The 19,442-nt window shown below is 44.1% G+C and overlaps 1 protein-coding gene across 1 annotated transcript in view; it reads right to left on the bottom strand.

The window, feature by feature from the left end:
• LOC144281356 (uncharacterized) overlaps positions 1-19,442 on the bottom strand; it is a 687,780-nt gene that overhangs the window by 525,238 nt on the left and 143,100 nt on the right. The gene's annotated exons all lie outside the window — the stretch shown is intronic.

The raw sequence follows: 19,442 nt of genomic DNA on the forward strand, positions 1-19,442 counted from the left end.
CTCTAGCTGTGGCCTGTTATCTTCGGAAACATCTGCCTGAAAAAGAGCCCAACACCCGGCTTCCTCAAAAATACTTAAGGAGAAAGAATTGGAGCCCAAAGGACGCGAAACGAAATGTGGACCAGACTTTTACCATGTCCTGTAAAACTCACTCAACCCTCTTCCACTGTGGGCGGGACCATGGGCTGCTGCAGGCACCCTGGAAACAGTGTGGAGGCTCCTCAGGAAGTTGCAAATAGAGCCGCCCTGCGACCAGCAGGTGTACGGCCTGGAGCTCACTCCGAAGATACAGATGCAGTGAGATGTGGGACAACTGCACCCCAATGTCCACAGCAGCGGGGTCCACATTGCCACACTGTGGGAGGAGCCTCGGTGCCCTGTGGCAGATGAGGGATAAAGAGGATGGGAGATAGATGATGGTCATAGAGAAAGGAATGGTACTCAGTTATCAAAGAGAAGGAAATCTTGCTATTTGCAATGTCATGCATAGAACTAGAGGGATCATCCTAAGTGAAATAGGTCATTCGGAAACAGAATGACCCTGTGGTGTCATTCATAGGTGGAATTAAAGAAGCAAAGCAGAACATCTGTGAAGGGAAGGAAAAACAAATAAGATGAACACAGATGCAGGAAATACAGACTCTTAATTATAGGAAACAAACTGAGTGTTGCTGCAGGGGAGGGGATGGGGGAGGGGATAACAGGGGACCAGCATGAAGGAGGGCATGTGATGTCACGACCACTGCGGTTATCTCCAACTGGTGAATCCCTGAATTCTTCCTCTGAAAGTATAATACACTATACGTTAATTAATTTGGTTTAAATTAAATTAATTTTAAAAAATCAGTTGTATCAGAGCACGTTTCCTTCTGGACTCTCTGTTCTGCTCCTTCAGCTTATGCTGGGACCAACCCGCGTGGGTCTAGTTTGTTTAAGTAGTCATCAGGCCTCATCCATGGACCAGCCCAGGGTTAGAACTCACGACCCCGTGATCAGGACCGGAGGTGAGGTCAGGAGCCGGATGCTTAACTTACAGAGCCAGGTGGGATCCCGAGGACAACACTGCTTTATCCTGTGTCTCTGTGACATCGTTTGAAATAGGAAAGTGCTGCATCCCGCTCTGTCCTGCTTCTCCAATACTGATTTGCTGTCCGGGGTCATTTGTGGGGGCGGATGGATGTCACAGGTTTTTTTTTTTTTTCCTATTTATAGGATCTGCCACCATGATTTTACAGGAATGACATTGAAATTGAGGGTGCCTTAGGAACTACCGACATTTTCACAAGATGAGGCTCCCAACCCACGAGCCCAGGACGGCCTCCCAGAGCCTGGTGTGGCTCAGTGCACAAGTCTTGTGCTCCTTTGGTTCAGTCTCATTATTTATTCTCTGTGATGCTCCTGAGAAGGGAGTCATGTCCGTCATTTCCTTCCTGAGTGCTCATTGTCAGGACACAGCAAGCCCAACAGTAGAATAAAAATTGAGCCCAGGCCAAGGGCAGGAAGGCCCTATTAGAACAGATCTCAATGCCCTTGAAGGCCCCATATCAAAATGTAAACAGAACTTTAGTAATTGATCCACCCTTCGGGAGTTCCCCGAGACCAGCTCTTAAAACTAAGCTAAAACCCACCTGGGGGTCCAAGTCCCTGCTCCACTGTGTCGGGTATACTTGGACACAAGCTCGAGCTTGTAAATAAACCCTTGTGTGTTTGCATCAGTTTCGGCTTCTCGATGGTTTCTCGGATTCGCAATCTTGGGCTCAACAGTCTGAGATTAAAAAAAAAAAAAGAAGCTCGGACACAAGTCGAGTGAATGCAGGGTTCTGAGAGAAGAGGCGGAGACCCGGGGGCTTGGGGGCTCTTCTGTGGAGGCCCCAGCAGACTGGGGGGCGGGATGCTCAGCCCCAGAGCTAGAGGACCCAGCATCCCCACCCGCATCCCGCCCATCAGGGCCGGGTCTCAGGGAGCAGCACAGCGCTGTCCGCTGGAGCCCAGAGACGCTGATGCCCACCACGCCTCTGCCCCCGCAGGTGCAACTCCCAGGGAGATGTGCACCTGACAATCAACACCACGGCCCATCTGCACACCCACACAGACCATTCGCTGCCACCAAGTTGTCGGACCACAGAGGCTGCTGAGCTTCAGCTCTGCCTGGAAAGTAGGGTCTAGATTCCTTTGTACTTTGTGCTCTATTTTCAATCATTTTCTTTGACTTTTTTTATTAATTGCCTTATTTTAATTTTTATGTATGTACCTTAGATATTTCTAATTTTTACTTTCATGGTACTTCATTGTGTTTTTTTTTAATTTTTTTCAATTTATTTATGATAGTCACAAACAGAGAGAAAAAGAGAGAGAGAGAGAGAGAGAGAGGCAGAGACACAGGCAGAGGGAGAATCAGGCTCCATGCACTGGGAGCCCGACGTGGCATTCAATCCAGAGTCTACAGGATCATGCCCTGGGCCAAAGGCAGGCGCTAAACCGCTGCGCCACCCACGGACCACCTTAATTGTTTCTATTTTGGGATTTAGAATCTTTTAACAAGCAGGCGAAAATAATCTATTGGTTTTCTTGTGGGGGGGGAGGGCAGTTGTTATTGTTTTTCTTGGCTTTTCTTTTTCTTCCTTCTTTCTTTTCTGGAAGAAATAATGAGATGGAGAAATTCACCTCCATAAAATAACATGAGGTTCTACTCACAGCCAGGAAGTTCATCAATACACATATATGATGTCTAACTACAGTTTAAAACAATGATTATAAAGATAGCATCTGGGCTGGAAAAAGAGCACAGAAGAAAACTAGAGAATCCCTTCCTATAGAAATAAAACAACTAAAATCTAGTCAGGCCAATGTTAAAAATGCTATAACTGAGATGCAGTTCCAAGTGGAAGCCTTAAAAACAAGAAAGGTTCTGGACCACAGACACAGAAGTAGGGAAGTCAGTCACTTATTAAAACAGTAACATTCATACCATAGGAGACTCAGAAGATGAAGAGAGAGAACAGGTGGGCCTTGCTCATCCATTAGAAACGACAAATACCCACCATTTGCTTCAACGTGGATGTAACTGGAAGGTATTATGCTGAGTGAAGTAAGTCAATCAGAGAAGGACAAACATTGTATGTTCTCATTCATTTGGGGAATATAGATAATAGTGAAAGGGAATATAAGGGAACGGAGAAGAAATGTGTGGGAAATATCAGAAAGGGAGACAGAACATAAAGACTCCTAACTTAGGGAAATGAACTAAGGGTGATGGAAGGAGAGGAGGGCGGGCGGTGGGGGTGAATGTGTGATGGGCACTGAGGGGGACACTTGACGGGATGAGCACTGGGTGTTTTTCTGTAGGTTGGCAAATTGAACACCAATTCAAGAATAAAATTATTATAAAAAGCAGAAAGAAAGAAAGAAAGAAAGAAAGAAAGAAAGAAAGAAAGAAAGAAAGAAAGAAAGAAAGAAAGAAAGGAGTGGCACTTGTGTGGCTCAGTTAGTTAAGCTTCTGCATTAAACTCAGATCATGATCCAGGTCCCAAGGCAGGCTCAGAAGGGAACATGCTTTTCTCTCTCCCTCTGCCCCTCTCGCTCATGCTTTTTCTCTCCTCTCTCTCTCTCAAATAAATAAAAAACCTCTTTGCAGAAGAAACAAACCCACAAGGAAGAGAAATCTCCCATGTAGAAGAATTTTAAACAATTTGTGCAGACATTGCACCGTCAAGTTCATGAGCATAGCTTCCCACTCTTAAGTGTGGAATACACATAGTAACTTCCTTCTACAAAATATAATATGAAAAAGTTAAAATAATATTGATAATATATTATATTGATATTGATATATTGATCAATATATATGATCAATATTGATAATATTGATAATATAATAATAATAAAAATAATAATTAATAATAATAAAGAATCAGTTTACTGTGGAGAAAGCTGACAAACACTACCACAGCAAGGTGACCAGATTGATACCAAGACTGCTAAATCATGTTGATAGTATCTATCCTTTATATAATATAATGAAATGGCCGTATATCTCTGTATATAATCCACAAAACAGTTCAATTATGAGATAAATGACAGACATGTCCCAACTGAGGGAAAGTTTACAAAATACTCTACTTCTCAAAGTGTTCCAGTGCAACAACAACAAGGAAAGGCTGAAAGACTGTCACAATCTAGAGGAGCCTAAGAAAACAGGAGGACAAATGGAATGTGATATGAGGGATGGTAACTTAGCAAAAACTAAGGAAATCTGAATAAACTATGGTCTTTGATTAATGCGACTATTTTAAATTTGATTCCTTAGGTAATATTTGTACTATAGTAATATAAGATATCAATAAGTGGAGAAATTGAGAGCAAGTGCATGTGAATGCACTGTAATATCTTCTCAATTTCTCTATAAATCTTTGTTTTTTTCCTAATTAATAAGATTTATTATGAAAATCGACTTAAATGAATCAGGCTCCAAGTGTGAAGACATTTTAAGAATCGTTGAATTAACTTTTGCCTTATTCTTAAAGAGTTCCTTTGATGGAAACAAAGTAAGAATTTCATATCAGAAGGAAAGAAAGACAATTATGAACACGTATAATGCCTCCTCAACCTGAAAAGCAGGAACAGATAATAAATAGCAAAAATCAGATAAAAATACTTCTAGTATAATAGAAACCATATTGCAAGTGCATTTAAAATTAGCAATGCAGGGATCCCTGGGTGGCGCAGCGGTTTGGCGCCTGCCTTTGGCCCAGGGCGCGATCCTGGAGACCCGGGATCGAATCCCACGTCGGGCTCCCGGTGCATGGAGCCTGCTTCTCCTTCTGCCTGTGTCTCTGCTTCTCTGTCTCCCTCTGCGTGACTATCATGAATAAATAAATAAATAAATCTTTAAAAAAAAAAGATATAGGGTATGGAGTAGTTAAAAAACAGGATCCGGGATGCCTGGGTGGCTCAGGGGTTGAGCCTCTGCCTTTAACTCAGGGTGTGATCCTGGAGTCTGGGATCGAGTCCCATATTGGGCTCCTGGTGGGGAGCCTGCTTCTCTCTCTGCATAATTTTCTGCCTCTCTCTCTCTGTCTCTCTGATAAATAAAATTATTATTAAAAAAACAACATCCATCTGTACGCTGCCAACAAGATGCTCACCTTAGACCTATAGACACCAACAGATTGAAAGTCAGGGGATGGAAAATCATCTATCACGCTAATGGATATCAAAAGAAAGGTGGAGGACCCATACTTATATCAGACAAACGAGATTTGAAACCAAACCCTGGGGGACACGTGTTGGCTCAGTGTTTGAGCATCTGCCTTCGGCTCAGGGTGTGATCCTGGGATCCCAGGATCGAGTCATCATCGGCCTCCCTTAGGGGAGACTGCCTCTCACTCTGCTATGTTTCTTCCTCTGCTCCTCTGTGTATCTCTCACGAATAAATAAATAAAACATTTAAATTTCAAAAAAGAAAGAACAAATAGTGTAACAAGAGATGAAGAAGGGCATTTTTTCATAATTAAAAAGACTCTCTATCAAGATCAAACAACTAAATATTTATGCTGCCAACATGGGAGTACCTAAATATAGAAACCAATTAACAACAAACGTACAGGAAATCACTGATAATAATACAATGAAAGGGGATTTTTACACCCACTTATGTCAATGGACCAATCGTCTACGCAGAAAATCAACAGGGGACAATAGCCTTGACAAACTGGAGCACAGGGACTCAACAGATATAGTCTGAACATTTCATCCTAAAGCAGAATACACACTCCTTTCAAGTGCACATGGGACATTCTCCAGAACACATCATATCATGGCCCACAAATCAGCCCTCAACAGGTATAACAGGTACAAGAAGGTTGATATCACACCATGTACATTTTCAGAACACGACGCTATGAAACTTGAAGTCGACAGTTAGAAAAAAAATTGGACAGACCAAAAATACGTGGAGATTATGAACATCCTACTAGAGAATGAATAGAGCAACCAGGAAATTAACGAGGAAATTTAAAACAAATGAAAATGAGGGGGATCCCTGGGTGGCGCAGTGGTTTGGCGCCTGCCTTTGGCCCAGGGCGTGATCCTGGAGACCCGGGATCAAGTCCCACGTCGGGCTCCCGGTGCATGGAGCCTGCTTCTCCCTCTGCCTGTGTCTCTGCCTCTCTCTCTTTCTCTCTCTGTGACTATCATAAATAAATAAAAAGAAAAAAAAAACAAATGAAAATGAAAACATGTTTCTCCAAACCTCTGGGATGTAGCAAAGGCAGTCCTAAGAGGGAAATACATAGCAATACAGGCCTACCTCAAGAAACAAGAAGTCTCCAATACACAACCTAACCCTACACCTAAAGGAGATGGAAAAGGAATAGCAAACAAAGCCTAAAGACTACAGAATAAGGGAAAAAATAAAGATGAGACCAGAAATAAACAGTACAGAAACCACAAAACTGTAGAATGGAATAACAAAACTAAGAGCTGGTTCTTCAAAATAATTAATAAAATGGATCAAGCCCTAGCCAGCCTTATCAATGAGAAAAGAGAAATGACCTAAATAAATAAAATCACAAATGAGAGACGAGAGATCACAATCAACACCAGAAAAATTAGACAATTATAAGGGAATACAAAGAAATTATACGCTAACAAACTGGGAGACCTGGAAGAAATGGACAAATCCCCAGAAATGTGCAAACGAGCAAAACTGAAATAGGAAGAAATAGAAAATGTGAATAGACCCATAACTAGCAAAGGAATTGAATCAGCAAGGCACCTGTGTGCCTCAGGGGTTGAGCATCTGCTTTGGCTCAGGTCATGATCCCGGGGACCTGGGAGATCAAGTCGCACATCAGGCTCCCCGCATGGAGCCTCATTTTCTCTCTGCCTATCCCTCTGCCTCTCTGTGTCTCTCATGAATACATAAATAAAATATTTAAAAAAGAAAAAGATAAAACGATGAGAAAGGACCCAAATAAAATCACAAATGAGAAAAGAGAAATAACAACCAACACTACAGAAATACAAACGATTATAAGAGAACATTATGAAAAATTATATGCCAAAAAAAAGAAAAATTATATGCCAGCAACCTAGAACCTGGAAGAAATAGATCAATTCCTGGAAATATATAACATAGCAAAAATGATAAAGGAAGAAATAAGAAACTTGAGCAGACAGAATACCAGCAAATAAATTGAATCAGCAATCAAGAATCTCCCAACAGGGGGATCCCTGGGTGGCGCAGCAGTTTGGCGCCTGCCTTGGCCCAGGGCGTGATCCTGGAGACTCAGGATTGAATCCCACGTCGGGCTCCCGGTACATGGAGCCTGCTTCTCCCTCTGCCTGTGTCTCTGCCTCTCTCTCTCTCTCTCTCTCTCTGTGTGTGTGTGACTATCATAAAAAAAAAAAGAATCTCCCAACAGGAGACGCTTAGATCAATAGTACAGAATGGAAATCTGAAACAAGATACAAACCTGTAACTCTATGATCCATTAATCGACAACAAGGCAGGAAGGAATATCCAAAGGAACAAAGACAGTCTCTTCAACAAACCCTAACCCTGACCCCAGGATAAGAACAAATGGTGTTGGGAAAACCAGGCAACCACATGCAGAAGAATCAAACTGGACCACTTTCTTACACCATGTATATAAAAAATAAATTCAAAATGGATGAAAGACCTAAATGTGAGACCTGAAACCATACAAAGAAGAAAAGATAGGCAGCAACGTCTTTGACATTGGCCATTGGATGTTCTTTCTAGATATGCCTCTGAGGTGAGGGAAACAAAAGCAAAAATACTATTGGGACTTCATCAAATTGAAAAGCTTCCGCACAATGAAGAAAACAACCAAAGCTAAAAGGCAACATACAGGAGGAGGGGCAAGATGGCGGAATTGTAGGGTCCCCAAATCACCTGTCCCCACGAAATTACCTAGATAACCTTCAAATCATCCTGAAAATCTACGAATTCAGCCTGAGATTTAAACAGAGACCAGTTTGAATGCTACAGTGGAAAAGTTCGTGATTCTATAAAGGTAGGAAGACAGGAAAAAGAAATAAAGAAACAAAAGGCATCCAAGGGTGAGGGGCCCTGTGAGGAGCCTGGCTATGGCCGGGGTGAGTGCTCACAGGGCAGAAGAGCTCTGTCCTGGGAGAAGGAGGAGCTTCACCAATCTTCCAGGGCAGAATGGCCCCTTCAAGGAGTCAGAGCAGGACCCCAGGAAGGCGGGGATGCCCTAGGGCACCCTGGGACACATAGAAACATGAAACATGCACTCCCAGGAGAGTGCAGCGAGCTCCCTAAGGGCTGCAGGGCACATGCATTGACTGGGGAGCAGCTCTGAGGGGCTCAGGTGGCAGCTCTGCACAGAGGTGTTTGCACGGCCCAGGAGCAGCTTGGCAGCGGCGCCTCCTGCAACGGAAGAGGCTCCATTCAGAGGGGGATTTGGAGCTCTGGGAGCAACTTGGAGGAGCTCGGGCGGTGGCTCCACAGTGAGGTGGCTGTACAGCTGGGAGCGAGAATCCAACAGTGCAGGCCCCGGAGCATAGGGCACCGGACAGCCCAGGATTCGGTCTCCCCCGGTACAGACAGAGGCCCAGAGGGCCTAGGACACCAAGGACGCTCCTGTCCAGAGCTGAGCAGATCAGCGGCCCAGCCCCAGAGCCTGCAGGACCTGCAGATGGACTGCTCCCATGTTACTGAGGGGGCTGAATACAGGATTCCAGAGCTGGTCGCTGACACTGGGGTTGTTCCTCCTGGGGCCTCACGGGGTAAACTACCCCCACTGAGCCCTGCACCAGGCAGGGGACAGAGCAGCTCCCCCACGTGCTAACACCTGAAAATCAGCACAACATGCCCCTACCCCAGAAGACCGGCTAGACGGACAAGTTCCAGGGGAAGTCAAGGAACTTAAAGTATACAGAATCAGAAGATACCCCCCATGTTTTTTTTATTTATGATTGTTTCGCCCTCCACTTCCTCCCTTTCTTTCTTTTTCTTTCTCTTTTTAATCTCTTTTTTCCTTCTTTCTTCCTTTATTCTTTTTCGTTTTTCTCTTTTCTTTCCTTCCTTCTCTCCTCTCTTTTTCTCCTTTTCCCAATACAATTTGTCTTGGCCACTCTGCACTCAGCAAAATGACTCGAAGGAAAACCTCACCTCAAAAGAAAGAATCAGAAACAGTCGTCTCTCCCACAGTTACAAAATCTGGATTACAATTCAATGTCAGAAAGCAAATTCAGAAACACTATTATACAGCTACTGGTGGCTCTAGAAAAAAGCATAAAGGACTCAAGAGACTTCATGACTGCAGAATTTAGATCCAATCAGGCCGAAATGAAAAATCAATTGAATGAGATGCAATCCAAACTAGAAGTCCTAACGACGAGGGATAACGAGGTGGAAGAACAAGTGAGTGACATAGAAGACAAGTTGATGGCAAAGAGAGAAACTGAGGAAAAAAGAGACAGACAATTAAAAGACAAGGAAGACAGATTAAGGGAAATAAACGACAGCCTGAGGAAGAAAACCCTACGTGGAATTGGGGTTACCGATGGTGCCAAAATAGACAGAGGGCCAGAATATGTATTTGAACAAATCCTAGCTGAAAAAATTCCTAATCTGGGAAGGGAAACAGGCATTCAGATCCAGGAAATAGAGAGATCCCCCCCTAAAATCAATAAAAACTGTCCAACACCTCGACATTTAATCGTGAAGCTTGAAATTCCAAAGATAAAGAGAAGATCCTTAAAGCAGCAAGAGACAAGAAAATCCTGACCTTTATGGGAAGGAGCACTAGGGTAACAGCAGACCTCTCCACAGTGACCTGGCAGCCCAGAAAGGGCTGGCAGGATATATTCAGGGTCCTCCATGAGAAGAACATGCAACCAAGAATACTTTATCCAGCAAGGCTCTCATTTAAAATGGAAGGAGAGATAAAGAGCTTCCAAGACAGGCAGGAACTGAAAGAATATGTGACCTCCAAACCAGCTCTGCAAGAAATTTTAAGGGGGACTCTTAAAATTCCCCTTTAAGAAGAAGTTCAGTGGAACAATCCACAAAACAAGAGCTGAAAAGATATCATGATGACACTAAACTCATATCTGTCAATAGTAACTCTGAACGTGAACAGGCTTAATGACCCCATCAAAAGGCATAGGGTTTCAGACTGGATAAAAAAGCAGGACCCATCTATTTGCTGTCTACAAGAGACTCATATTAGACAGAAGGACACCTACAACCTGAAAATGAAATGTTGGAGAAAAATTTACCATTCAAAGGGTCCTCAAAAGAGAGCAGGGGTAGCCATTCTTATACCTGATAATCTAAAATTTACCCCGAAGACTGTAGTGAAAGATGAAGAGGGACACTAAATCATACTTAAACGATCTATTAAATAAGAGGACTTAACAATCCTCAATATAAATGCCCCGAATGTGGGAGCTGCCAAATATTTAAACCAATTAATAAACAAAGTGAAGAAATACTTAGATAATAATACACTTACACTTGGTTACTTCAATCTAGCTCTTTTTTTTAAAAGATTTTATTTATTCATGATAGACACAGAGAGAGAGAGAGGCAGAGACACAGGCAGAGGGAGAAGCAGGCTCCACGCAAGGAGCCCGATGTGGGACTTGATCCCGGGACTCCAGGATCACACCCTGGGTTGAAGGCAGGCGCTAAACCGCTGAGCCACCCAGGGATCCCCTCAATCTAGCTCTTTCTACCCTCGATAGGTCTTCTAAGCAAAACATCTCCAAAGAAACGATACCTTTAAATCATACACTGGACCAGATGGATTTCACAGAAATCTACAGATCTTTATATCCAAACTCAACTGAATACACATTCTTCTCAAGTGCACATGGAACTTTCTCCAGAATCGACCACATACTGGGTCACAAATCGGGTCTGAACCGATACCAAATGATTGGGATTGTCCCCTGCATATTCTCAGACCATAATGCCTTGAAATTAGAACTAAGGTATCCCTGGGTGGCGCAGCAATTTGCCGCCTGTCTTTGGCCCAGGGCGCAATCCTGGAGACCCGGGATTGAATCCCACGTCGGGCTCCCAGTGCATGGAGTCTGCTTCCACTCTGCCTATGTCTCTGCCCCCCCCCTATATCTCTCTCTCAGTGTGGCTATCATAAATAAATTAAAAAAAGAAAAAAAAAAGAAAAAACACACCTTCCCTACAATCAAGCAATTGCACTGTTGGGGATTTACCCAAAGATTCAGATGCAATGAAATGCCGGGTCACCTGCACCCCGATGTTTATAGCAGGAATGTCCACAATGGCCAAACTGTGGAAGGAGCCTGGTGTCCATTAAACATGAATGGATAAAGAAGATGTGGTTTATGTATACAATAGAATATTAATCAGCCATTAGAAACGACAAATACCCACCATTTGCTTCAACGTGGATAGAACTGGAGGGTATTATGCTGAGTGCAGTAAGTCAATCGGAGAACGACAGTGTATGTTCTCATTCATTTGGGGAATATAAATAATAGTGAAAGGGAATATAAGGGAATGTAGAAGAAACCTGTGGGAAATATCAGAAAGGGAGACAGAACATAAAGACTCCTAACTCTGGGAAATGAACTAGGGGTGCTGGAAAGGGAGGAGGGCGGGAAGAGAGGGTGAATGGGTGACGGCCACTGAGTGGGACACTTGACGGGATGAGCACTGGGTGTTATTCTGTATGTTGGTCAATTGAACACCAATAAAAAATAAATTTATTTTAAAAAAAAGTTCCAACAAATAAATATTTATGCTGCCAACATGGGAGTACCTAAATATACAAACCAATTAACAACAAACATACAGGAACTCACTGATAATAATACAATGACAGGAGATGTTAACACCCACTTACATCAATGGACCGATCATCTATGCATTAAATCAACAGGGGAACAATAGCCTTGACACACTGGACCACAGGGACTCAACAGATATAGTCTGAACATTTCAACCTAAAGCAGAATACACATTCCTTTCAAGTGCACATGGGACATTCTCCAGAACAGGTCATATCATGGGCCACAAATCAGCCCTCAACAGGTACAACAGGTACAAGAAGGTTGATATCACACCCTGTACATTTTCGACCACGACGCTATGAAACTCGAAGTCGACAGTAAGAAAAAATTTGGACAGACCAAAAATACGTGGAGATTATGAACATCCTACTAGAGAATGAATGGAGCAAACAGGAAATTAAAGAGGAAATTAAAAAAAACAAATTAAAATGAAAACATGTTTCTCCAAACTTCTAGGATGTAGAAAAGGCAGTCCTAAGGGGGAAGTAGAATAGCAATACAGGCCTACCTCAAGAAACAAGAAGTCTCCAATACACTACCTAACACTACACCTAAAGAGTCTGGAAAGGGAATAGCAAAAAAAGCCTAAAGCCTACAGAAGAAGGGAAAAATAAAGATGAGAGCAGAAATAAACAATACAGAAACAACAGAGCAGTAGAATGGAATAATGAAACAAAGAGATGGTTCTTCAAAATAATTAAGAAAATGGATCAAGCCCTAGCCAGCCTTATCAACGAGAAAAGAGAAAAGACTTAATAAATAAAATCACAAATGAGAGAAGAGATCACAATCAACACCAGAAAAATTAGACAATTATAAGGGAATACTATGAATGATTATACACTAACAAACTGGGGGACCTGTAAGAAATGGACAAATACCTAGAAATGTGCTAATGAGCAAAACTGAAATGGGAAGAAATAGAAAATGTGAGCAGACCCATAATTTGCAAAGGAATTGAATCAGCAAGGTACCTTGGTGTATCAGGGGTTGAGCATCTGCTTTGGCTCAGATCATGATCCCGGGGTCCAGGGGAATCATGTCCACCATCAGGGCCAGCTGGAGCCTCATTTTCCCTCTGCCTTTACCTCTGCCTTTCTGTGTCTCACATGAATACATAAATAAAATATTTTAAAAAGAAAAAATATAAAAAATGAGAAAGGACCCAAATAAAATCACAAATGAGAAAAGAGAAATAACAACCAACACTACAGAAATACAAACGATTATAAGAGAACATTATGAAAAATTATATGCCAGCAACCTCGAACCTGGAAGAAATAGATCAATTCCTAGAAATATATAAGATAGCAAAAATGAAAAAGAAGAAATAAAAAACTTGAACAGGCAGATAACCAGCAAAGAAATTGAATCATCAATCAAGAATCTCCCAACAGGAGACGCTTAGATCAATAGAACAGAATGGAAAGCCAAAACAAGATACAAACCTGTAACTCTATGATGCATTAATCGACAACAAGGCAGGAAGGAATATCCAATGGCACAAAGATAGTCTCTTCAACAAACCCTAACACTGACCCCAGGATAAGAACAAATGGTGTTGGGAAAACCAGGTAGCCAAATGCAGAAGAATCAAACTGGACCACTTTCTTACACCATATATATAAAAAATAAATTCAAAATGGATGAAAGACCTAAATGTGAGACCTGAAACCATATACAAAGAAGAAAAGATAGGCAGCAACATCTTTGATATTGGCCATTGGGTCTTCTTTCTAGATATGCCTCTGACGTGAGGGAAACAAAAGCAAAAATACTATTGGGACTTCATCAAATTTAAAAGCTTCTGCAAAGTGAAGGAAACAACCAAAGCTAAAAGGCAACATACAAAATGAAAGGAGATATTTGTAAACAACACATCCAATAAACAGTTAGTATGCAAAATACATAAAGCAAATATAAATCTCAGCATCCTAAATACAAATTATCCAACTACAGATGGGCAGAAGAGGTGAATGGACTTTGTCTCTGACAAGACATCCAGATGGCCGCCAGACACACGGAGAGACACTCAGCGTCACCCATCATCAGGGAAATGCAAACCACAATGAGATGTCACCTGACAGCCATCAGAATGGCTAAAATTAACAACACAAGAAACAACAGGTGTTGGTGAGGCTATGCAGAAGAGGGAGCCCTGTTACACTCCTGGTGTGCATGCGAACAGGTGCAGCCACTGTGGAAAACAGTTTGGAGGGTCCTCGACAAGTTAAAAATCGGGGATCCCTGGGTGGCACAGTTGTTTGGCACCTGCCTTTGGCCTATGGCACAATCCTGGACACCCGGGTTCGAATCGCACGTCGGACTCCTGGTGCATGGAGCCAGCTTCTCCCTCTGCCTGCGTCTCTGCCTCTCTCTCTGTGACTATCATAAATAAAAATAAAATAAAAAGAAGTTAAAAATAGAGCTACCCTACGATTCCAAAATTGCACAGCTAGGTATTTTCCACGAGGATACAAAAGTAGTTTAGTAGATTGGAAGAGGAACACGCAGCCCAGTGTTTCTAGCAGTGTTATCAACAAAAGCCAATCAGTGGATACAGCCCAGATGTCCATCGACAGAAGAATGGGCAGAGACGATGTGCTAAATATACACACTGTGACATCACTGGGTCATCAGAAGGGATGAAATGAAGCCATTTAAAATGACGTGGGAAAAGTGGAAAGGACTTATGCCAAATGAACTCAGTCAGTCAGAGAAAGATATCAAATACCATACAATGGCATTCACATGTGAATTTTAAAAAAACAAACAAACTGGCAAAGGGGCAGAGGGGGGATGAGAGAAGCAAACCAAGATACACACTCTTAACCACAGAGAATAAGCTAATCAACACCAAAGGAAGGTGGGGGAGATGGGGAATCAGGGGATGGGGATACTGGAGGGCACCTGTGACCAGTACCAGGAGTTGTATCCAAGGATTGAATCACTATGTGGTAAACCTGAAAGTATATCATACTGTGTTTACAAACAGGAATTCAAGTAAAATTTTAAAATGATAATTGGTATGATTGATGAAACATGTGCACACAAGAGATAAAATCAGAAAGGCAACTGAAAATCCAAATAGAGTATTTAGAGGCACAAATCCCCTCCTTAGCTCAGCTCGGGAGAAGCCTGCCCTGTCTATTCTGACCCCAGCAGAAGCCTGGATTTTGATTCTCTGGGGAGGCCACTGACTTGGTGGAGTCAGGCTATCTTTGAACCCAAAACCTAAATAGAGTGCATAAAACTAAACTGCCCAAGACACTAGGAGTCCCAGTGCAGGCACATGCCAAGACCCAAACTCTAACCATACACAGACATAACCCTAACCCTACACTTAATCCTAACGTTAACCTAACCCTTAAACAAGAACTATCACTAATTAAAAGCCAAACACAAACCCCAAGACCGAAACATATTCACTGAATGTTCCTGCCAACCCTCACCCTAACTCCTAAACCTATCCTAAACCCTTGAGCCTGACCCCTACCTTAAATCTAACCCTAAGCCTACCCTCTAACCCTAACCTTAACTTAATGTACTCAAATCCTATTCCTAACCTTACCCAGTACGCTAACCCTAACACTCTAATACTAATCCTATCCCATATCCCAAACTGTACCCTAACCTGTACCCTAAAACTAACCCCTTTCCCACTCCCTAACCGTATTTCTTACCCCTTTCCAAATCCATACCCTGACCATGACCTGACCCTAAACCTAACCCCTAACCAAACACTAACCCTAACCCTAGCCCTAATCCCTATCCTAACCCTAACCCTCGCCCTAACCCTAAACCTAGCCCTTCTTTAACTCTAACCCCTAACCCTTAACCCTAACCCTAACTCACATCCTAACCCCTAACCTTAAATGCAAACCTAAGCCCAACCCTAACTCTAACCATAACCCTAACCCCAACTCCAAACCTCCTGCCCTAATCCCTAGAGCCTAAACCCTAACCCTAACTCTAAATCCTGTCCCTAACCCTAACCCCCATCCTAACTCTTAACTACTGACCCTTACACTTATGCCTCACCTAACCTCTAATCCGTAACCAGAAGCATAATCATAACTCCTAACATCTAACCTAAGCCTAACCATCAACTGCCTCCCCTCCCCTGACCCTACCATTTACCCTATGGTTGTGAGTAGTCCCTTCTGATGTGGACGTGGCCCCCAATGGCGCCTCCAGAGTCCTCCACGGGGTCCTGAATAATCCAGGCTCATGTGAGTGCGGACATGGCCCCACATGTTCCTGAGTCATAGTCAGCAGGTCCTGAGGACGCCTATTCTCCTATCACTGTGGACTATGCCTCACATCCTCTGGAACCCTCAGAGCAGGTCCTCAGGAGGCCGGGGCTCCTGTCAGCCTGGGCATGGCCCCACGTACCCCAGAAAACTCACCGCGAATCCTGAGGAGGCTGTAGGCTCCTGTCAGCATAGACGCATCCCCATACGTCCCGAAGCCAAAGTGCAGATGCTGAGGAGGATGGGGGTCCTGTCACCGTGAATGGGGCACCTAGCTTCCAGAAGCCTCAACTTATATCCTGAGGGCGCCGGGAGCTCCTGCCAGAGTGGAAGCGGTGCCACATCTTCCTGAAGTTTCCCCGTGGGTCCTGGGGCGGCTCAGGGGCTCTTGTCAGCGTAGATGCAGGCCCACAATTTCCTGAAGCCTCCCCGCGGGACCTGAGGTGGCCCAGGGCTCCTGGCAGCGTGGATGCGGGCCCACATCTTCCTGAACTTCAGCGCTGGTCCTGAGGAGACCAGGGCTCCTGTCAGTGTGAACGCGGCCCAATTTCCCCCTGAGACTTCCCGCGGGTCCTGAGGAGGCTGAGATTCATCAGCGTGGACACGTCCCCATGTCCTCCTCAGGCCTCCCCAGCACAGGCTGGCTCCTGTTAGTGAAGGCAGAGGAAGACTACTGCGCATGCGCACCCCTGGGTGGGGCCTGGACTCGGGTACCCCCTGCAGGACACTCAGGTGCTGCAGGAGGCCATGCAGGAGGAGTCGGGTGCTCCAGAGGCCACACCTGCCTCATCCAGGCTCCAGCTGTGGCCTGTTAACATCGGAAACATCTCACTGAAACGGAGCCCAACACCTGGTTTCCCCAGAAATACCTAAGGACAAGGAATTGGAGCCCACAGGACACGAAATGAAATGTGGACCAGACTTTTACCACATCCTGCAAAACTCACTCAACCCTCTTCCACTGTGGGTGGGACTGCGGGCTAGTGTAGCCGCCCTGGACAGTGTGGAGGCTCCTCAGGAAGTTACAAATAGAGCCGCCCTGCGACCAGCAGGTGAATGGCCTGGAGCTCACTCCGAAGATACAGATGCAGTGAGACGTCAGACAACTGCACCCAGTGTCCACAGCAGCCGGGTCCACAGTAGCCACACTGTGGGAGGAGTCTTGGTGCCCTCAGGCAGATGATGGATAAAGAGGATTGGAGATAGATGATGGTCATAGAGAGAGGAATGGTACTCAGCTATCAAAGAGAAGGAAATCTTGCCATTTGCAATGACGTGGATAGAACTAGAGGGATCATGTTAAGTGAAATAAATCAGTCGGGAAAGAGAATGACCGTGTGGTGTCATTCATAGGTGGAATTAAAGAAACAAAGCAGATAACAACTGTAAAGGGAAGGAAAAACAAATATGATAAAAACAGATGCAGGAAATACAGACTCTTAATGAAAGGAAACAAACTGAGGGCCGCTGGAGTTTGGGGATAACAGGGGAGGTGTTGTCACGTGCACTGCTGTTATCTCCAACTGGTGAATCCCTGAATTCTTCCTCTGAAAGTATAACACACTATACATTAATTAATTGGGTTTAAATTAATTTAAGTTAAAAAATCATTTGTATCAGAGCACATTTCCTTCTAGACTCTCAGTTTTGCTCATTCAGCTTATACCGGGACCACCCACTGTGGGTCTGGTTTGTCGAAATAGGCTCCATGCCTCGTCCATGGCCCAGCCCAGGGTAAAACTCATGACCCCTGAGATCAGGACCGGAGGTGAGGTCAGGAGTTGGATGCTTAATCAACGGAGCCAGCTGGGGGCCCGAGAACCACACTGCTTTATCCTGTGTCTGTGTGACATCATTTGAAATAGGAAAGTGCTGCGTCCCGCTCTCTCAGGCTCTCCAATACTGATTTGCTGTCCAGGGTCATTTGTGGGGGCGGATGGATGTTATGGGGTTTTTTTTCCTATTTATAGGATCTGCCACCATGATTTTGATAGGAATGACATTGAATCTGAGGGTGGATTCAGGAACTGCGGACATTTTCACAAGATGAGGCTCCCACCCCATGAGCCTAGGATGGCCTCCCAGAGCCTGGTATGGCTCAGTGCACAAGTCTTGTGCTCCTTTGGTTCAGTCTCATTATTAATTGAGAATGGAGAAGGGAGTCATATCCTTCATTTCCTTCCTGAGTGCTCATTGTCGGGACACAGCAAGGCTACTCTGTTCTTAGGGTAAGTTTGTGTCCCGTGACTTTACTGAACGCACTCCTTATTTCTAACAGGTTTTGGTGGAGGCTCTCGGGTTTCATGCTTCTAGTACCGCATCTTCAGCATATAGGGAGAGTGTGACGTCCCCCTTCCAGGTGTGGAACCTTTGCTGTTTACAGTTTAATGTCCTAGAAAGCCCCACAATAGAATCAAAACTGAGCCCAGGACTAGGACAGGAAGGCCCTATTAGCATGAGAACAGAGCTCAATGCCCTTGAAGGCCCCATATCAAAATGTAAACAGAACTTGAGGAATTGCTCCAGCCCTTCTGGAGGTCCCCGAGACTAGCCCTTAAAACTATGCAAAAACCCACCTTGGGGTCCAAGTCCCTACTCTGCTGTGTCGGGTATACTTGGACACAAGCTCGATCTTGTAAACTAACCCTCGTGTGTTTGCATTCGTATCGACTTCTCGGTGGTTTCTCATATTCGCAATCTTGGGCACAACAGTCTGAGATAAAAAAACAAAACCAAAAGAAACTTGGATGAAGGCAGAGTGAAAGCAGGGTTCAAAGAGAAGCGGCAGAGACCCAGGGGTTTCGCGGCTCTTCTGTGGTGGGCCTGCAGACTGGGGGGCAGGATGCTCAGCCCCAGAGCAAGAGGACCCAGCGTCCCCACCCGTATCCCTCCCATCAGCGCTGAGTCTCAGGGATCAGCACAGTGCGACCCGCTGGAGGCCAGAGGCGCTAAAGACCACACCACCTCTGACCCCGCAGGTGCATCTCTCAGGCAGATGTGCACCTGACAATCAGCGCCATGGCCCATTCCCAGACCCCACACAGACCACTCGCTGCCACCAAGCTGTTGGACCACAGAGGCTGCAGAGCTTTAGCTCTGCCTGGAAAGTAGGGTCTAGCTTCCTTTGTACTTTGTGCTTTATTTTCATGTATTTTCTTTGATTTTATTTTATAAATTGCCTTATTTTAATTTTTATGTACGTACCTTATATGTTTCTTATGTTTAGTTTCATGGTACTTTAATTGTGTTTCTTATTTTGGGATTTAGAATCTTTTAACAAGCAGGCCAAAATAATCTGGTGTTCTTTTAGGAGGGCAGTTTTTATTGTTTTTCTTGGTTTTTCTTTTTCTTCCTTCT

Source organism: Canis aureus, chromosome 12 (genome assembly GCF_053574225.1).
Source record: "Canis aureus isolate CA01 chromosome 12, VMU_Caureus_v.1.0, whole genome shotgun sequence".
Taxonomy (NCBI): domain Eukaryota; kingdom Metazoa; phylum Chordata; class Mammalia; order Carnivora; family Canidae; genus Canis; species Canis aureus.